This window comes from Prunus mume, linkage group LG4, assembly GCF_029339155.1.
Source record: "Prunus mume cultivar Tortuosa linkage group LG4, ASM2933915v1, whole genome shotgun sequence".
Lineage (NCBI taxonomy): Eukaryota > Viridiplantae > Streptophyta > Magnoliopsida > Rosales > Rosaceae > Prunus > Prunus mume.
Genome location: NC_142701.1, coordinates 20,092,588 through 20,112,436, shown reverse-complemented (window position 1 = coordinate 20,112,436; position 19,849 = coordinate 20,092,588). Strand labels below are relative to the sequence as shown.

The 19,849-nt window shown below is 37.7% G+C and overlaps 1 long non-coding RNA gene and 1 pseudogene across 2 annotated transcripts; both read left to right on the top strand.

Moving 5' to 3' along the window:
* The first annotated feature begins 9,452 nt into the window (after positions 1 to 9,452).
* LOC103330253 (receptor-like protein kinase FERONIA pseudogene) lies at positions 9,453 to 12,385 on the top strand (annotated as a pseudogene). Its single transcript, XR_016126192.1, has one exon. The product of XR_016126192.1 is annotated as a receptor-like protein kinase FERONIA pseudogene (transcript).
* A 1,078-nt stretch (positions 12,386 to 13,463) lies between these two features.
* Positions 13,464 to 17,497, top strand: LOC103330129 (uncharacterized). The gene is made up of 8 exons (XR_016126288.1): positions 13,464 to 13,700; positions 15,698 to 16,061; positions 16,163 to 16,212; positions 16,300 to 16,387; positions 16,488 to 16,598; positions 17,134 to 17,198; positions 17,288 to 17,378; positions 17,478 to 17,497. It is a non-coding gene; the product is annotated as an uncharacterized LOC103330129 (long non-coding RNA).
* Positions 17,498 to 19,849: the final 2,352 nt, after the last annotated feature.

Below are 19,849 nucleotides of genomic sequence, written 5' to 3'. Positions count from 1 at the left end.
TTTTTAAAAGTTGGAACTCTCTCTCTCTCAATATGCGACTAGACACCCATGTTCATGTAGCAGGTTTTGGGCCACCGTCGCCACCTCCGGCCGCCGTCGACGATAAGACCGGTCCTAAATAAACCGGCCCAACGTCCCCATCGGGCCTTACCCCTCCGCCACCCTAAACCCTAAATAAACCGGACCGGTCTCGAAAAGTTTAGCCAATTTTTCTCAAAATTTCTTGGAGTTCGTTCCGGTGATTTCGCCCACCAAATCTTGCGATCCAAGTATACTTTTTCATCATCTCAATGTAACACCCCGACTCCAAATTTAATCCATATTTTAATTAATTTGAGTGAAATTACGAATTTACCCTTGGGATAGGAGTATTTTGGTCATTTTCTTATTCGAACGGAATTTGGAAATTTCGGTTGTACCATTACATAGGTCGTACTGAAATGAGTCCGTAGACACGTATTGGACTCAAATCGGAGTTGTAACGAGAGAGTTACGATCGAATGAAACTCAGTGGCATAATCATAATTATTTGAAAAATAGATTTTTGATAAAAGTCAGAAATGCCCTCCTTCCTCTCTCTCTCTCTCTCCCCGGGTACGCGTCTCTCTCCCTCTCCCCAACTCCGATTCTCTCTCTCGATTCTCTTAGCTCCGCCACGAATGGCTGGTATCGGTCTCGTTGCTTCATCTCGACGCCCGGTCATGACCCACCTTCTCCCTACGGAAGCTCGAGAATTGCCGGCGGTTTCAATGCGGGTTTTTCCGTCGTTGTGCCGCCGCCTCCGCCGCCCAATCCGGTGAAACAGGTATGGTTCCTCACCTATTTTGCGAGCTCTAGCTGCCTGATTGGTAGGATTGGATTGATTTCTCGTCTAGGATTCCGATTTTGAAATATAGGTTTTGGCCGAATTTCGGGTTGAAATTCCGCCACTTGCCGTCTGAATTGGACGTTGCTGTAGTTGAATAAGTTGCTCCACTTGTCGAGTTGTAGCTATAGCTGGAAGGGTGGCTCTCGATTTGGAAGTTTTTCGGCGATGCGTAATCGCTTTGGACACCCACGCCGCCATCGCGATGGCGGCGCGTGGGCAATTAGCTGAGAGGCATTTTTGTCCTAATGCGATCCCCTTGATGTCACGAGGTCGTGGGTGTGCTCGGATAACAATTTGGATATCGTTTGAGTCTCGAACGGATATCGCCTATTATGCGTTATCCGGGTTCGATAGGTTCGGACCATTGGATTGACTCCAATTTAAGATATGTTGATCTAGGTATTCCTAGGATCGTGTAGGATTTAACGGATCTTAAAACGGAGTCCTGGATACTCCGAAAATGCCAACCCTAGGGCTAGGGTTTCAGAATCGTCCGATCGTGCGATCGTGAACGACCCGACGATCGATCCGGACCAAACTTGCGGGACGTGTGTCCTAGACCGTAGAATTCAGAATCAGAGGTCGTGGGCCCTGCGGGCCCGTGTGACCAAGTTTGGATAGTTTGACCCTAAGTTGACTGTGAGACTTTTGGGATAGTTCTACCTTCCCAGGAGGGTTAGAATGACCGTAGAGACATGTCTTGATTGTTAGTCGAGTTATAGGGATATTGTGGGTTTAGGATATTAATTGATGATTTTTAATGGGGGGTTTATCGGATGCTTTATTGGTTGAGGTATATATAATATTAGATTATATATATATATTTATGTGGATGTATAAAGGTATAAAAAGAGTTTAGAATGTCAGTTTGCAGTGTTATACGTACTACCCTATGTACCTCATTGGATATTGATTACCCTATGTAAGTACCGTCCTATGCTTGTGAGATCGCACGTATCGTAGGAGTAGCCGGCGTGTTGACAGACCTCATATGCGGCGCTGGTCGTTGTACCGGCATATGGGGAGTTACTATGTTATGCTTGTGAGGTAGCACGTGTCGTAGGAGTAGCCGGCGTGTTGACAGACCCCATATGTGGCGTTGGTCGTTGTACCGGCATATGAGGGGATATGTGATATACTTGTGAGGTTGCACGTGTCGTAGGAGTAGCCGGCGTGTTGACAGACCTCATATGTGGCGTTGGTCGTTGTATCAGCATATGAGGGGATATGTGATATGCTTGTGAGGTCGCATGTGTCGTAGGAATAGCCGGCATGTTGACAGACCCCATATGTGGCGTTGGTCGTTATACCGGCATATGAAGGGATATGTGATATGCTTGTGAGGTCGCACGTGTCGTAGAAGTAGCCGGTGTGTTGACAGACCCCATATGTGGCGTTGGTCATTGTATCGGCATATGAGGGCATATTGTGATATGATGATGATGTCCCACGTGTCGTAGGATTATCAGGTGTGCGGACAGGCCCCATACGTGACTTTGGATGTTTCGGCGTATGGGGAGATTTTGTGAGTATTGATGAGTTGTGATTTAAAGAAAAAGGGTTTTAGAGAAAGAACTACATGTAGCTTGATCCCTCAGCGAGGGTACGTTGGCAGCCTAGGAGAGTGCCTAGGTGCAGCCACGGGCTAAAATATATTTATATCTTTTCTTGAATGTGGTGCGGACCTTGTCGTTGGTCCTGAAACTTGGTTGAAACTGAGGTGCGATTGAATATTTGTTTGTACTCTCGTTTGGCTAGGGGAGGGTTGTGTAGGGTATGCTATTGAATAATGTATGTGGTTTAATGGGCTGAGGCCCTGGAATTATAGATGATAATTGATGCATGTTAAAGCTTGGAAGCTAATTTATGTTATGTGCAGTGGGCATATTAAAGTTTGAGTTTATTATTGTGATATAAGAACACTACTGGCGCTTCGGTTTCCAATATTATGTGAAGGCCGGAGGTCAATTTGTGAATTGCATGAATTATCTTATGCATGCTGCCGGTTGGGAAAATAAATGTGTTTTATGCATGTTGAAATTTTTGGGAATTGTTCAATTTATAGGGGAGACTGTCGAATTTCGCAGAAAGTCTCGTGCCCTTATTCCTTTTAAGGAAAAAGGATACAGCTTTAGAAGTGGGCCCGACATCGGGTGATGTCGGGATTCCACAGATTCGCTCGGGTTCCGAAAAATTCGGGGGTCCTGTCACTCAATGTGTTCTACCTGATGATTGGGTAGGATGTTTTTTGCGTTTTGTAACTCGATTTAACGATTGAAATTTGGCCGATTTTGGCTAGTAATTCCGGCCATCTCCGGCCGCTTTTTGGCCATGGTTCAAGAAGAAAAGTTGCTCCATTCATTGTTCTAATCATGTATGTATAGGTCATGATCGACAATTTGGAAATTTTCCGATCGTCGGAATCATTTTGAGGACCCACGCTCTAAGGGTTCGTGTGGCCGTGGGCTACTTTGTGGCAGGTCTTTGAGTTCTAAAATGATCCCCATGTCGTCCCGACCACTACGGTATGCTCAGATTTGAAATTGGTTATCATTTGATCGTCAATCAGATTACGCATATTAGACGTTGATCGAATTCGATGTGTTCAGACTGTTGGATCAACGTCATTTTCAAATATGTTAATCTAGGCACCTCTAAGATCATATAGAAATTCGCGGATTGAGAATCGGAGTCCCGAATACTCTGATTGAATAATTCAAAGTTTAGGTAAACAGTAACCATCCGATTGTGCTATCGCGAGCGATCCGACTGTTCAATTTGGACAAACTTGCAAGACATGTTTAGTAAACCTTGTTGAAGGCGTAGGAACTCTCGGATCGGAAATCGAAGGTCGTGGGCCTTGCGGGCCTCGTTGATCATATTTGGAAAGTTTGAACTCGACTGACTGAAAGTCTACATAGGTAGTTTCATACTTCGAGAAGTACTAGAATGATCTTTGTTTAGCCTAATTTGGCACAAAACGGGTGAACAATCTTATAAACGAAGTTTGATAGTTATGTGAAGTATTTTGATTATGTTATAGTATTTTATGGTATTATTTGGATATTTGAAGGTTATGCATTTTTGGAAGTTATGGGATCTCTAGGGGTTAGTATTTAACATTATCTATTATCTATTATTATTATTATTATTAAAGTATATGACTAAGTGATATCTGGTTATCTATGAAAGTCTATTGTTTTAATAATGGAATATAGTATTTTATGGAAATTATATGAAACAAGTGTTGATTATTATTTGAATTACTTTGGGGTTTTGACGGGTTTATAAGATTGTGGATGAGATTATCGGACTTTAATTTGATATTGAGGCTTGTGAATATTTTTGTATCTTATGAGCTTTATGCTTGAGAAGGGATTTTGGCTACCCATGTAAGAACTAATTTTGGGAAGTTGATAAAAGATTTGGAAAATAGGTTGTGAAAGCGGATTTGTGGAATAAGAGAAATTTTATTGTAAGTGTCGAAATATGGTTTTCAAACCCACCACATGAGTACCTCCCAGTTGCCTTTGAAATAGTTTTGTCATTTATGACAATGCTCCACGAGTTTCGGGGACGCCTGAATCGTGTGGTGCGAGGATATGCATTTCGGGCTGACTATATGTCCCATGAGTTCTGCGAGGATGTGCAGCTCAGGTTGACTATGTCACGACTCAATTCGAAGATAAAGAACATTCCAAAATCAAGGTGTGAGTCATACCATAGTCATAAGAATAAAATCCTACAACCATGATATTATGAGAAAAAAAAGCCACAAATGAATACAAATTTACTTAACAACACAGAATCAGAGTCGCAATAGCTCATTGTTAAATACATACTAAGATCATTATCAAACGGTTGACTACTTACAAATGTTAATTACACAAATCCACAACAAAAACCTAGTAGCTTGGTTGAAACCAACTTCTTCAAACTTCACCTTGAATCATGCACAATCTATTAGGATATGAGCATTTTAATACCCAGTAGAGTACCGTCAAACCCCTCAAGGTCAACTATCACAGCTAATGAAAGTGTCATGCATCAAACAACATAAAATACATAAATTATGCAATCATACAAGATAAATAAATTTCCATATGCAGTGATGTCATGAACTCACTCCCTTCTAATCCCGTTAATTCATACCTTAAGGCAACAAGCCTGAATGTCCTATACCATGCTTTTTACTACTGTGGCTCCGAATACCCTAAAATATGAACTAGCACCCATCCGTCTCTTAACCCATTTTCCTTGTTTACGATTTTCTCAACTTACACTTTTCATTAAAGGCCCTGCTCCCATCACCTCAATATATTCAAGCCCTGCTTCCGCCACTTGAATTTATTCCACATTTTTATTTACTCAGATATATCTAACGCCTTCTCCCACCCCTCAGATACACCTCAAATGACACACACACACACACCCCAAACACCATTGTCTTTATGATGCATATGTAATGCAGTGTAAACCTCATTTATCTCTGCATAATAATAATACAACTAATAACCATAATATATATCAGGCTTAATCACATGAATAATAATATTCATCCAACATAAAAAATAATATCCATGGAGAAACATCAATAATAATATTCACATAACATCAAATCATATTTATATTTATAGTATTATATATAAGCATCAATATTAAAAGTGACATAGGCAAATCATCTGGAAACCAAGAAACCCACCTCATGTCCAGCTAGCTTAACCTTGTGCGGGTTTGTCCTCGAAAGTACGCAGAGTAGAACACCTAATTAAGATAATTTACTTATTAAAATTCACTGAAAATAAGGTAACACGTTTGAGCGTCCTACTACCGCACTTAGATCTAAAGCCCCATAATAAACTTGACAAGTTGTTCGACCCAATTGTTACTCCCTTAACATCATGTCCAAACAAGAATAAAACCAAGAGTCAGGGAAAAACCAATCTATTCCCCTCCTATAATAGTTCTACTCTTTGGGATGTTTAAAATCAGGTGGTTCGGCTCTAGACTCATAAAGAAAATTTAAAACATCAATTTAAAACAAAAACTTCAGTTTTACAAAACATTTGGGTTAGAACATGTTTACTTCGAAAATTCACTAAATATTGAGTTTAAATCAAAATAATGTAAAACTTTCCAGATCATAACTAGACATAGAAACATTAAAAATGTCAAATTTTGATGAAAATAAGGGTTAAGGAAGTATTCAAAATAGAAACCAAAATAGACTAGGCTGCAGAATGTTCTTTTTGTCAGGTTTGTACACTTTATTTTGAAAACTCACAAAAATTTCAATTTACAACCAAACTGTATAAAACTTTCTAGATTTGAAGAAAATACGTGAAAGTAAAACATACTAAAATTTGATGAAAATCCAAGTTTAGGAAGTTTTCAAACACGAATTCAACACATGGCATGCGGTAGAATCAGAACAATTCCAACAACGTAGTCTCTACTTTGAAATTTCACAAAAAAAACTCAATTTAAATTCAAATGGCACAAAACCAACTTTGAAATGACCCTTGAGATATCAATTTTGATGTAACAAATCCCAAAATAAAATTGGTACAAAATCACATCGAAATAATCTAGAACTTCACCGAAACACACTTTGAAAGAGATATATGTCATTGAGGCATTCTAACCAACACTTAATTTATAACTAGTATTCAAAGAGACAATAAGAAGGTGAGCTTCATACCTTCAAAAAATCATTTACTGGAGATGAAAGTGGCTAATTTGATCAATTGAATGACAAGTAATAAGCCATTTGAGAGAAAGTACACATCTATAACAAGAAATTCAATATAATCAATGAACAAGTTCTACTCTAAACTTTCCCAAGGTGGCTATAGAAATATGATAAATCTAAATTTTTGATATGTTATAATAGACAGAATTTCGAACAATTTTGATGGAAGAACCAAAGTCATTTGAGTACAGAAAATCATAGAAATATATTGTAACCTAGCATACTACTGCGAAATTAGAAAATGTAAAACATACTGTGATAATACCAACTTTTCGGAGTCTATACTAATAGGATGGAGGTGAAAATGGAGCATTTTATAGGAATCACATAAATGAACAACTTTTATGAAGGACATTTTCTCATTTGAGCTTTCTATATTTGAGTTCTTGGCTGCTCAAAGGAAGTGACGAATTTTGGATTTTGAAGAGGAACAAAAGAAGAATGAGGATGAAAATATTGTGAATGAGGAAGAGAGTGGTGATACAATGAATGATAAGGAAGAGAATAAATTCAAGATTGAAGAATCTTATGCTAGGTGACTCACCAATTTAGACTAGGTTACTCACCACTTTAGACTAGGTGACTCATCCTTTCATAATGGCAAATTTGAAAGCTTCAGGCAAGAGGGGAAGAATGGGAAGAGGGTGGTTTGATGCCTTCCACGTTTCAGATTTTTATTTTTATTTATATTTATTTTTATTTATTTTTGCCTACAAGGGTATTTTGGTAATCTTCTACACATAGGGGTATTTTGGTCATGTTCGTCCAACTTCAAATTAAACACACTTAATTTAATAATCTCAATCCAAAATCACTTGATAAAATACTCATAATCATTCTCCACCATAATATTATTTTTCACTAAAAAATGAAAATCCACCTTGAATTTTTCGGAGTATTATAGACAAGGTGTCTCCTGAGTCTTGCGAGGAATGCGACTCTGGTTGACTTTGTTTTTTCGAGGCCTGCGAGGATGTGTCGCTTATGTGACACTTGAAATTGATGGAATATTATGGGAATTGACGGAATACTATTGGAATTGACAGAATATTAGTGAAATTGACGGATCATGAATGGGGGTACACCTAGGTAGAGAGTATTTAAGTTTTAAAATGTTTTAAACTAAAATATATGACTTTATTTTGGTACTTATTGGTGAAGGTAATAAATATATATTTTCCAACTTATGAGACCAGGATCTAAGTTTTAAGGATTTTATATCATTCACAATTATTTTCCTAAGTGATGAATTTGTTTTACACGTGAAAGAGGGAAACATATTTTATTTAAATTGTCGATATTGACATTAAGATTTCACGTGGTCAATGCTATCTAATAATTTTCTCATTTTCCTACTTATATATAATAAGTTAATTATATATATATATGCACATATGGGATGAGTAGAAGATTGTTCTAACCTCAATAGCTCTTGATTGAGTTTCAGTGGATTGATCTGATTATTTATGAAGGTTTCTCGATTTTATCTGATTAAGTTACCTTTGAATTGATTTAGTTGAAATCCGTTGTAATCGGGCAGATTTTGGACTATCATTATTTCTCGTTCATAACAAGGTGAATGTACGTGTTTTGATTGTGTTGTACGGGCCTGAGTTCCATTAGAATCACTGCTGAATTGCGTATGAATGAAATTCTTGTTTGCTGAACGATTGTGGATGTGAGTTGCATTTTGTACATGTGAAAATTTTGGGAAATGAGCTAATTATAAGGAAGACTCTACCGAATATTTTCAGAGGTCAAACCTTAAAAGAATTCTTGAGTTTTAGTAAAAATGGCAATTTGGTCAAGTGTGCCTGGCACTGCCAGTGTCGAACACACACAGGGTTCAGCGTAGATTTCAAAGTGGAATTTGGGTCGAGTCCTGTGAATTAATGCCTATTGACTTCTCAAGTACTAGATCAAGCTCAAATTTAAAATATTGAACCACCTAGGATTAAAACACACCTAACAATCTACCCATATTACAAAACATACCACTCTTGTTAATATCCTAAGATCATTCTCTCTTTTTTTTTTCTTTTTTTTTTTGGTTGATGAAAAATAATTCATTTGGTTGACTCACATAATAAACTGATTCTATGATTTAGTAATTTTTATTGAAGTCTGGTAAAAACATCAACTAATATTCCATAAAAGGAGAAATCCTAATAAATGCCTCTATTTCATAATAACAAGGATTTTCAGTCCTTTACTCCCCAGAACTATCACCCTAATCGAACTTACCCCGTTGAACTAAAAAATTTACCAATTTAGCACTTGAACTACATGAATTCTCTAATTCCACTCCTACCGTTAGATTTCAAATTATTTCATTCAAAGTTCCATCAAAATTCACACATGAACATCACTGGGACAAAGCAGGAGGGCAATATAGCAATATTAATGCGCACAAACACTTCCTCTTTCTCACGCACGCTCTCCTCTCTCCCTTTGCAGCTCTCTCTCTCTTCCCCTTCTTCCTCTCTCTGTTTTTTTTTTTTTTTTGCCTTCTTCCTTTCTCTGATTTTGGGGCTGATTAAGGTTAGAAGGAGGAGATTTGGGTACAAATTTATATACCTACATATGTGCCAAACCGGAATTAGAAAAAGAAAAGAATATCCTTCTGTACATGTTGGGGACCAAATCAATCGTCAAGTCCACTGTATGTGCATAAGGAAACTAATAGTAATTAATTGTCAAAGTCGATCATATTGACCGATCGACATTTGAACGGAAACTCTTTCAATAGTTTATTACCAAAAATTTAATAAGCAAGTCATTAATCATCAGACATCAAAAGTTATATCAAAGAGAAACGCGTACTAAGTGCAGAGCACAGAAAACCGGGCAAGAACCCAAGCACTTACATTCGTATCTGTAAGCAGCTTTCCCATTATCTCCATCAACACTTACCTTTCCTCAACCTTCTCTTTCTCTTGCTATATAGAATTATCATGATCAACTTCTCAATCAGCAATTACCTTTCCTTGTTTCTGTCCACCATCGTCATCCTGCTCGTGGCGGCTGGAGATTCGCAACCTATCTACACTCCGGTGGAAGATATCACCGTCAAATGTGGCTATTCCGGCAACTCGTTCAACGAACATGATCGCCGAAATTGGATTGGAGATATCAACTCAAAATTTTCTCCCCTTGAACGCCAAGCAGTTGGTAACACATCCATATTCAAACAAGCACCTCATTCGAACACCGTCCAACAAGTGCCTTACACCACAGTGCGACTTTCTCTCTCTGAATTCACTTACAGTTTTAAACTCACTAGCGGCCCAAAGTTCATCCGCTTGTATTTCAACCCAGTTTCTTATGGCCCTGAATTTGACCGATCCAAAGCCATCTTCTCAGTCAAAGCCGGGGGCTTTAACCTTCTTCACGACTTCAATGCTTCGGTCGCTGCCGATGCGTCTAGGTTGGACAGAATATACAAAGAGTTCTGTTTGAACATGGATAAAGAAGAGAGCTTGAACATCACATTCACTCCGAGCATAACAATCCCAGATGCGTACGCGTTTATCAACGGAATTGAAATTGTGTCCATGCCCACCGATCTTTACTACGGTTTACCTAAAAGTGGCCGTCAGATTGAAATTATGGGCACCGGAAGCTACTTTTCCCTCGAAAACAGCACTGCTCTAGAGATGGTCTACAGAATAAACGTCGGTGGAAACTCAATCTCTTCCAATCAAGACACTGGCATGTACCGCAATTGGGATGGTTTCCCAGAGGAGCCAAATTACTTGGACAGCGTAAGTTTAAGAAGGAGCTTTCTAACACAAAACTTGAGTACACTCAACTTTTCTGAAATACCAGCGTACACAGCGCCAAAGCAAGTTTATCAAACCGCCCGGTCTCTCAACCAGAACTACAGTCTCACCTGGGAATTCCCTGTAGATTCCACGTTTTCTTACCTGGCTAGGCTTCATTTTTGTTATTTTCAATCCACGATAATAGATCCGTTTTTTGAACTTTACATAGCCAATCAAACCAGCAGATTGCCAATATGGGACCCATTAAATGGATTCTATGGGGGCTTTGGAAATGGGATTCCAATCTATGGGGACTACAGAGTGTTTATGTCTGACCCCGGACCCAAGAGCAAAGTTAATCTCTCTATCGCACTACAAGTGAATTCGTTCAACGAATATGCATTTCTGAATGGTCTCGAAATCTTCAAACTGATTTTCCCAAATGGTAATCTGGCCGATCCCGACCCACCAAAGGGTACGACGTCAAGCTCAAAAATACCCAAAAACAAGGCAAGGACAAGTATGCTTGCCATCGTCGCCGGTGTAGTTTCCGGCGTACTTGTGCTTTCTGTCTTCGCATTCTTTGTCTTCAGACAAAGATGGAAAGTCAAGTCCTCTGGCTCCACCCAAGGGACGACTAAGTCAACAAAGACCTACGAGTCATATTTACCGTCTGATTTGTGTCGTTGCTTTTCACTTACTGAGATCAAAGCTGCCACCCAAAACTTCAATAAAACTTTAATTATTGGAGTAGGAGGATTTGGTAACGTGTACAAAGGCTGTATTGATGGTGGCGCCACCCCTGTTGCAATCAAACGACTGAAACCAGAGTCATCACAAGGGGCTCATGAGTTTAAGACAGAAATCGAGCTGCTCTCTCAACTCCGTCACCGCCATTTGGTTTCACTCATTGGGTTCTGCACCGACAAAGGCGAGATGATCTTGGTCTATGATTACATGGCACGTGGGACTCTCGGTGGCCATCTCTACCGCTCCGATAACCCACCTCTTTCGTGGGAACAACGGCTTCAAATTTGTATTGGCGCAGCGCAAGGGTTGTGCTACCTTCACAGCGGTGCCAAGCGCTCTGTTATTCACCGCGATGTGAAGAGCACAAATATTTTATTGGATGAGAAATTGGTGGCAAAGGTTTCGGATTTCGGGTTGTCCAAAATGGGCACAACCACCATGTCCAAAACCCACATCAGCACGGCGGTGAAAGGTAGTTTCGGGTATTTGGACCCGGAATACTATCGATGTCAGCGGCTGACTGAGAAGTCTGATGTGTACTCCTTTGGTGTCGTGTTGTGCGAGGTGTTGTGTGGGAAGCCAGCTTTGATTCATACGGCGGAGGGGACTCGAATGAGCCTTCCTGAGTGGGCCAGGAGATGTCATCGCGATGGGGAACTTGATCAAATCATCGACCCAAGTTTGAGGGGTATGATTGGAGCGGAGTGCCTGAATAAGTTTGGTGAGATCGCTGTGAGCTGCATCCAGGATAATGGGGTTGACCGGCCTTCGATGAATGACGTTTTGAGGGAGCTTGAGCTTGCCTTGCAGCTTCATCAAAAGAGCATTGGAAGTAAGGGTGACAATGAGGTTGCCTTTTACAGTGACACTGCTGCCAAAGCTAGTAGCAGTGAGCTGACTTGTGCAACCGATCAATCTATTCAACGTATATCCGGGACAATCTTTTCTGAGATTAACGATCTGAATGGAAGATGATGAGCAATGTGGCTAGAAGCATAGGCACTTACGATCGAGGGGCCTGGACTATGATTTCAGTGAGATAGTAAATATGTTACATAAATGTTTCATATCAGTTGTATCTGAACCAAATTAATTGAATGAAAAATTAGGGGCGATGAGTCGTTTACTCAGGTTATGTTTATTGTAGTTGTTTGTCCCAAGATCATTCTAGAAGATTTAGTATTGTAAAATTTTAATAAATTGCAACTTTTAGGAATTGGGAATCAAATACAATTGTCCTATGTTGGAGAATAAGTTGTGCATAAAAGGATAAGGGGGAGCTCTCCTTAAATTGCACTGTTACCCTTTGAGATGAAACTCGAGTTAAGTTACATTCCTTACACAAGAACAATGCAAATAGGAACTAGTCATGAATAGTTGAATATTACGTTCAAAATCTCGCGGAAAGAACTAATCAAGAGTGAGTTGTATCCACTCTAAACATTTGCTATAGGGTGAAGAAAGATCATCTGGTAACTGCTCCTAGAAATATTCATCACATAAGAGAATTTTCATGCCAAATGCTCCTATCCTAGTACTAGGATTTTTCAATTCAAACGTCCACCCCTAGTGAGAGGGTTCATGATGTTTGTTTTTTGTCTTTCTTTAACTTTTTTTCCTGGCTGCATCCTGCACGTGAAATCATGAAACATTCAAACATGAAGAAGCAAGCAAGCATGCAAATGCGAGGGGGGTCGCAGCTTGTTTGGACGAGTCTAAAACTAAAAGTCTTTTGTTCCATTTCGCTGAAATCATGGAAAATATCAAATAAGACAGCCATTCCGCTGTCAAGTAACTCAATTCCCACGCACAACCAAGTTCCACAATAATATCTCGCCAAGATATTCCTCTGCCCCATCAATTTTATTTCAATTGATTGTAGTGTTTGTGGTCCTAGTTTATTTTCCTTTCACATCTCTAGTTAATCTTCGTACAAATTCTGTATAGTCAGTCTACTGTCTACCACACCCGTCCACTACTCCACGGGATGTTTTGTCATGTGGATGTGGATAATTTGTGGTCTTCATGGATAGAGAGCTGAGAGTACTTGACACAAAAAGCTTTTCCAAATTCGAGACCCGGGTAAGAATCCCAACATGCGTACGACCGACTCCCTTACAAATTATATATATACTAAAGCGCAATCCAACTAAACATTGTTCCTAAGCACAGTGAAATGACGGAAATGCCCCTCATTTAACTGTTGAAATACGTTCTATTTTCTCTTCAAGACAGTAAATTTCCAAAATGCCCTCCACTATACCTTTCTGCTCTTCCCTTTTACCCCTTCTCCTTCAAGTTCATTCCCAGCGAACGTATCGTTCGCTCAGAGACAGAGAGTTCATCGTTGATTTCGAACTAGCTGGTTGGGGGGCAGCGATGGAAGATTTTCGTTCCCTCTTGGAGATGCTTGGTGGCCATTGATTTTCGTTTGGGGAGTCGAGATGCGAATCCAGCGGCCCTTTCGGTTTATGAAATTGTGTCTGTTCGTTGTGATATTTTCCATTGTTTCTGCAACCTTCATCTCAGGCACCTTTCTACGAGTTCTTGCGTCCTTTGTCATCGGGTATGTATCTCCTCACCTTTTTAGCCTATTTTTTGGTCTTGATTTTATCAATTAACAGACATATGCTGAGAATTGGAATTTTTTGAGTTTAGCACAGTATTGAAATTCTTTGGTTTCTCTTTTGATCTTCCTTTTGAATCGTTTTGTTGATTGATATAGTGATGGTTTTCTTGGCAATTCTTTTATATATGTTTCTTGATGAAATACCATAGTTGATATGAAATGTTCAAACCAAACCTTCGTTTTAAGTTTTTAATACCTTTTGATTATTAGCCACCTTTAGAAAAGGGGCTTTTGCATCTGTTGCTTTGATTTCACAATCTCTCTGCAGCCAGTTCTGGCTACACTGAGGGTCTCATACTCCACTCATTGAATGCGTTGCTAATGATTTGTTCTTAGGGAAAACATTGACTACAGTTGGTTCAATTATTACTGCCATTGCTTCTGGTATATTGTAATATAAGTGAGGATGATAAGTTATAGTCAATTATTCGGTTAAGGATGCAGAATTTTGATGGCTAGAAGTATTCTTTTCAATCTATTTAATGATCATCTAAAAACTGGGGACTTGCCTTTTCAAATACCGATTGAATATTCGAGTGGGAAAAGTTAAGATGCAACAGCCTTTTTCAAAGTGCTGATGTGCCAGCCATGTGTTTATTCATACGGCTGTGTCTGCAATTTTGTTGGCTTGGCATTTCCCTTTTTTCTAATCATGCCTGTCAATTGATTGTTCTGATACGAAGATTAAGGGTGCAATAAATTCTTTTTTAAATACCACTGAAGTTGGGATTTTTGAAGAAAAAGAACTATATCTTTGTTTTGCAGTTTCAACCATTTTGGATTTCTAACTGTCTTTATGAAGATGTTGATTCTTTCTTATTTTCATGTCACAAATCAGTGGCATGCTCCTTGAGTTTTTTTTCATTATTATTTTACATGCTTATTCTCCTTGAATATTTAAGCTCAAAATAGTTGAACTGCCATCTGAAATTTTATTAATTTAGTTGTATGTCTTCTGGATATTGTTAGCAAAGCAAAATAAATTAACAAATTTCCTTTTCTCTCCATCTCAGTTTTCTCTTACCTAAATTGCATTTATTTTTATGGCATCTGCATATTGTTTCACTTTAGTTTATGATTTTTTAAAGCATGAACATGATGAATATGACTTGCAAGAAACCCTGCACTTCCTTTTTTTTTCTTTCTTAGGTAACGCTCTGATTTCAATTCTTGGTTTCATGAATGTCTAATCATGTTTTCCTTTGTACTTGGATTTCACTGTGCATTTCATATTAGTTTTTGGTTGTATGGATTCAATTTAAGTTTCATGCTTCGTGATGTGTAATGTTAGAATTCATTTGTAGTTACACTGTTAGAATCCTGAAATTTAAGTTTTTGCTTAAAGTTGGTTGGTTGGTTGTATTTTGAGGCTATGTAATTATGTGGTTGAAGTAATCAAGAAACTGATAGATAAGGAAAAGAGAGACAAAAGAATCAACATACACTGGATATCACCTGTTTTTTAAAGAATGATTGGTTGATCCATTTGTTTTCTCACCCCAAAAATGGCTGGGACCGCATACTAAATCGTATACTTCATAAGCAAGCCAAAGTAAATAATATCCAGCTTCCTATGCTTATTTTTCTATTTTGAACCCCACATAAAACAGAGCCACTAATTAAGCTTAACTACAATAACTTCATATGCACTTACTGAATGTCAAAGACCTTTGATTCTTTTTGGTGTAATTAGAGAAATATGGGCTGAGTCATCAAAATGGATAACACTTTTTAAAATTCTGTGGAAACCTCAGTGATGAGGCATGCTGTATACAAGTATGTGGCTCTGATGGACAAAGCTGGTCAAGTTGAAAGATCAGAAATTAGAACTGGAACTTTGGAGAATATATTTAACCATTCTTTAGTGTTTGTTTTATCAATTCTTTTGTGCATAAATCTCAAATATACAACCATGTTGGTGGTTTCTGTTGCAGGATGATTCAGAAATCGTTGCAATGATCAAAGAATTGTTGGAGACTCACATCCGACTAAAAATAGAAATTTTTTACGAGCGGGATCGAGAATCATTATTAATTCGACACAAGAAAGGGTTGTGGAAAATTCCAGCAGTGCAAGATGATGGTGGCGACATTGAGTATAGGGGATTTGATCCGTAAGTCCTTCATTAAATTTAGTCTTTTTAATTTAATATTGGAGAAGGCTGAAATTTTATTTCTGCTTCTTGGCTTTATCTCTTTGCTTCTTTTGTTTGTTGCATTCGAGTGTTGCCGTTCCAGCTGCCCTTCATCCTTCTTCTCATCGCATGGGTTTAGCTATTTCTAGGTTTCGTAAAAAAAGGTTGGTTTTAACGTTCATTTGGTTTTCTAGGTTGGTTTATTCATTTGTCATGTCGAAAATTGAGAAGTAAATCAGAAATTGAGTTTGGTTTGTTCTTACAGAGGAAGATCGAAGGAAAAAGAATTGGAGTAATCAAATGTCTAAGGAAATGGTATAATTGTTGTCCTGTGATTCTATATCTGGTTTTGTAAAAAAATTTATTTGTTCTTGATATTTATATTCCTTCCCATCTCTCAAGGTATGATCTACTAATTTCCCACAAAGAAGAGCTTGGACAACTCATTACCTTGGAGCAAGGGAAACCTCTAAAAGAAGCCATTGGTGAGGTATCCTATTTCAGACTTCTGTTTAAGGGATTTAAGCAATTAGCTGTAGCTTTGCATCTTACTTTCATCATGTGATTCAAATTTCAAACTCATATTACAGGTGAGTTACGGGGCTGGGTTTATTGAGTTGTATGCTGAGGAGGCAAAACGTGTATATGGTGATATCATACCACCAACTCTTTCTGATCGACGGTTGTTTGTTTTGAAGCAGGTGAACTTATATGTTTCTTTGAATTTTGTATGGCCTATATTAATCAAAGACTTGGGGAGAGAGTGAACAACTATAATTCTAAGAGCCATTTACTTAACCTAAAATGGCAAGAAAGAGTCCTAACACCCTAGCAGAGAAATGAGCTCAGTCAAGTATCTGCATCTATTTCACATCTATATAGGCAAGTAACGAGCTTTAAGGCTACATTTATGTTCCCTTCCTTTACAGTCAACAAGTTCTTAGTTTTAATTTTGTATGTTTTACTATTTTAAATTGCACCTCTTGGCACTTTCTGAAAAACTTATAAATTTATTGGGACAGAGAGAGAGTGAGAGTGAAGGTAGGCAACAACTATGAAGTAGAGATTAAATCAAGTTCGAAAAGAAATTGATTATAATGTAGAGCGTTGGTGTCATGCATCTTCCATCTTTGTGTCTCTCTCATTCTCTGTCTCGCTATCTCGCTTTGGGTATTTTTATTTTTGATTTATTTTTTTACAAATTTTGCTTCATTTATTTGGTTAATTTGATTTCAGGTTCTTGGGTAATCACTAATGCTATATAAGAGCTGAGGTATTTATAGCTAGATTACAACATATTGGTAAGCTTCAAATCAGGTTCAATTTTCTCTATTAATTTTAGTTTTTATTCTTTGAGTTTAGCACTGATTTTGAGTTTTTGGTGGTGTAGGGTTATGAGAGAGAATTTTCCAATCTTTGATGACAACGACAATGCAGAGATAGTTGTTTTGGGATTTTGATTGTTTTGGGATTTTGCATAGGTAACTTTTGATTGTTTAGGCCAGTAACTTTTGATCGTATACTCTTTGTTTCAAATGCATCTAGGATCATTTAAACAGCCGTCTCCTGTGCCTTTACAGTGTTTTTAAATGGCGCAATTGTTAAATAACTCGCCTTCTAGATCTTGTTCTTTGATGTAACCGACGGCAATAGACTAAACTAGCAAATATTAAAACACTTAGAAACACACAAGAATTATACTGGTTCGTAACTTTTGCCTTGTCAGTTGTGATTTCTCTAGGTAGAGAAATCACCGCTCCTTTGATTAATAATAGAGATTACAGAACTTTTGCAACCCTAGAACTAATCTCAAAACTCTTGGCTGTCTCTGGCTGTTTTTCCTCTCCTTAAAAATAAGCCTTGCCACACCCTATTTATAGATATAGAGTTGGCTTACATGTCCCAAGGCTGATAGACTTCTAGAAATCCCAACCTGAATTGAATAAGGAAAACTGAAATTCTTTCCTAATCCCTCTAGGACAAGAATTGGTGTACCTCTAATTTTCCTAAAACAATCCTAAACCAACTAGGACATATTTGACGAGCCAAAATCCTAACAGCAATTACATCTATTTGTGGACCTTGAAATAGAAACAAGGTTTGCATTTTTTCATCGCCTCCACTATATTTCAATTTCTTTCCCTTTTATTAATTTTGATTGTATTTCTCCCCTGTGATAGGATTGAACAGGCTTTTGAATTGGTAATGGGAGGTGACTCTTTGTGCTTGAACAAAGGCTTGCCATTGTCCTTACTCATTGTTGGGAATGAGCCAGCATATATATATATATATATATATATGCAGAAGTTACGGTATGCATTGTTCTATCTCCCTCTCTTTAATTTCAGTTTTTTTTTTCTTTAATAGAATTTCATCAAATATTTTGGTTCTGGATTTTTTTGTTGAAGAAATTTACAATAAAGGTGTTCTATGACATTCTGTGTTTGTAATATCTTTTGTAGAACAACACGGAATGTTGACTGACTTTGAAGGTGCTACAAAAAAAAACGTAGGGTTCCGCTTTTGGTCTAGCAAAGAGGTTTGTCAATCGTTCTCTCATCCTCCTTTTTTTTTTCCCTCAATAAGTCGATTACATCTCTGCCTTAAATTGGAACAAAATGTTGAAAATATCTTTTGTAGGCCAGGATATATACAATTAGGATTGAAAATGTTGATTTAACAATTGAAGTGTCTTGAAGATTGTTGTTGAATTTTGCAAGGGAGCCCAACTTGCTTTCAACCCTAAGTGCGAAATTGGCATCGAGAACTAAGGTATTGTAGGATTATCTCAGCCTTTGATTGATGCTTTTGATTGGACTGGTTGATGATTTTGCTCTAGATTTAGATTGTTTGAAGGATTTTTGTTGTTGTTTATTTATGGCTAGATTCTGGGCTTCAGTTACTTCAGTTTTTAAGGATTATTCCCTTCTATCATTATGTTCGATTTGGTGATGGCTGTGAACTGAGGATGTGTCCCTCCATCACATTGCCTCATTTCCCTTCTTTTCTTTTTCTTTCTTTTGGCCTTTTTAGGGCTGTTTCTGTGTTTTGTTTGTTTGGTTGTGGATGCCTTATCCACCTTTTCAATATATCGTTTCTCTTATAAAAAAAATAAAAATATTGAAGACAGTTTTGCTCCAAAATAATGTACGCATGCTTTCATTTTCATGACCTAAAATAAGAATTGAATTTGATTTATATCTCATGACCTAAACTCTCATATGGTTGTTGGCATATGAGATTTTATTTTCTGTTGAGTCTATATGTGCTATCTATTAAGGATGATTTCTGCTTCAGCCTTAATTGTAGGGATAAATAGATTGACATTAGCTTGAGATTATAGACTTCTTATGGTTTTTGCATCTGTGAGGGTTGTACACCATGTACTGAAAGAACATTTCTATTACTTTTGCCTTTATAATTACTTAGTAGTAATTGCACTTTTAGTATAAATTTCGTAACTGGTATAAAGTATGACAAGTTGTCTTGCCAATTCTTAAAGGTTCTGTCTAATTTCTCAAAAGTTTTTTTTGTCCCAATTCTACATGCAGCCTGTGACCATGAAAACCATTGTAACAATCGACAAATTGTTAAATTCTCTTTTTGATTTTCTAATATTATGAAACTGCTTCTATCCTTTTTGAAGGCTAAATGATATTTGCTTATGCTTTTGGAAGAGAGACTTTTGTCGACTGCAATCTCCTGATTTCCAGATTTTGTCAAACCTTTAGTAAAACTTAATGATTGCAGTTAATTATATCCCTTAATTATTTTGTTTCATTCACTTTGTTATGTTTCTATTTTGAAAGATGCTTATCCTATATATTTTTTGTATGGATTTTGAGTTTTGGCAGATGTTAACTGTGTACGAGAGAGTCAAGAAGAGGCTGTGAGTAGGAGAAGGTTGAAAATGGTATTTTTTCCCCTTTCTTTTTCTTGTTTTCGTCGAAAC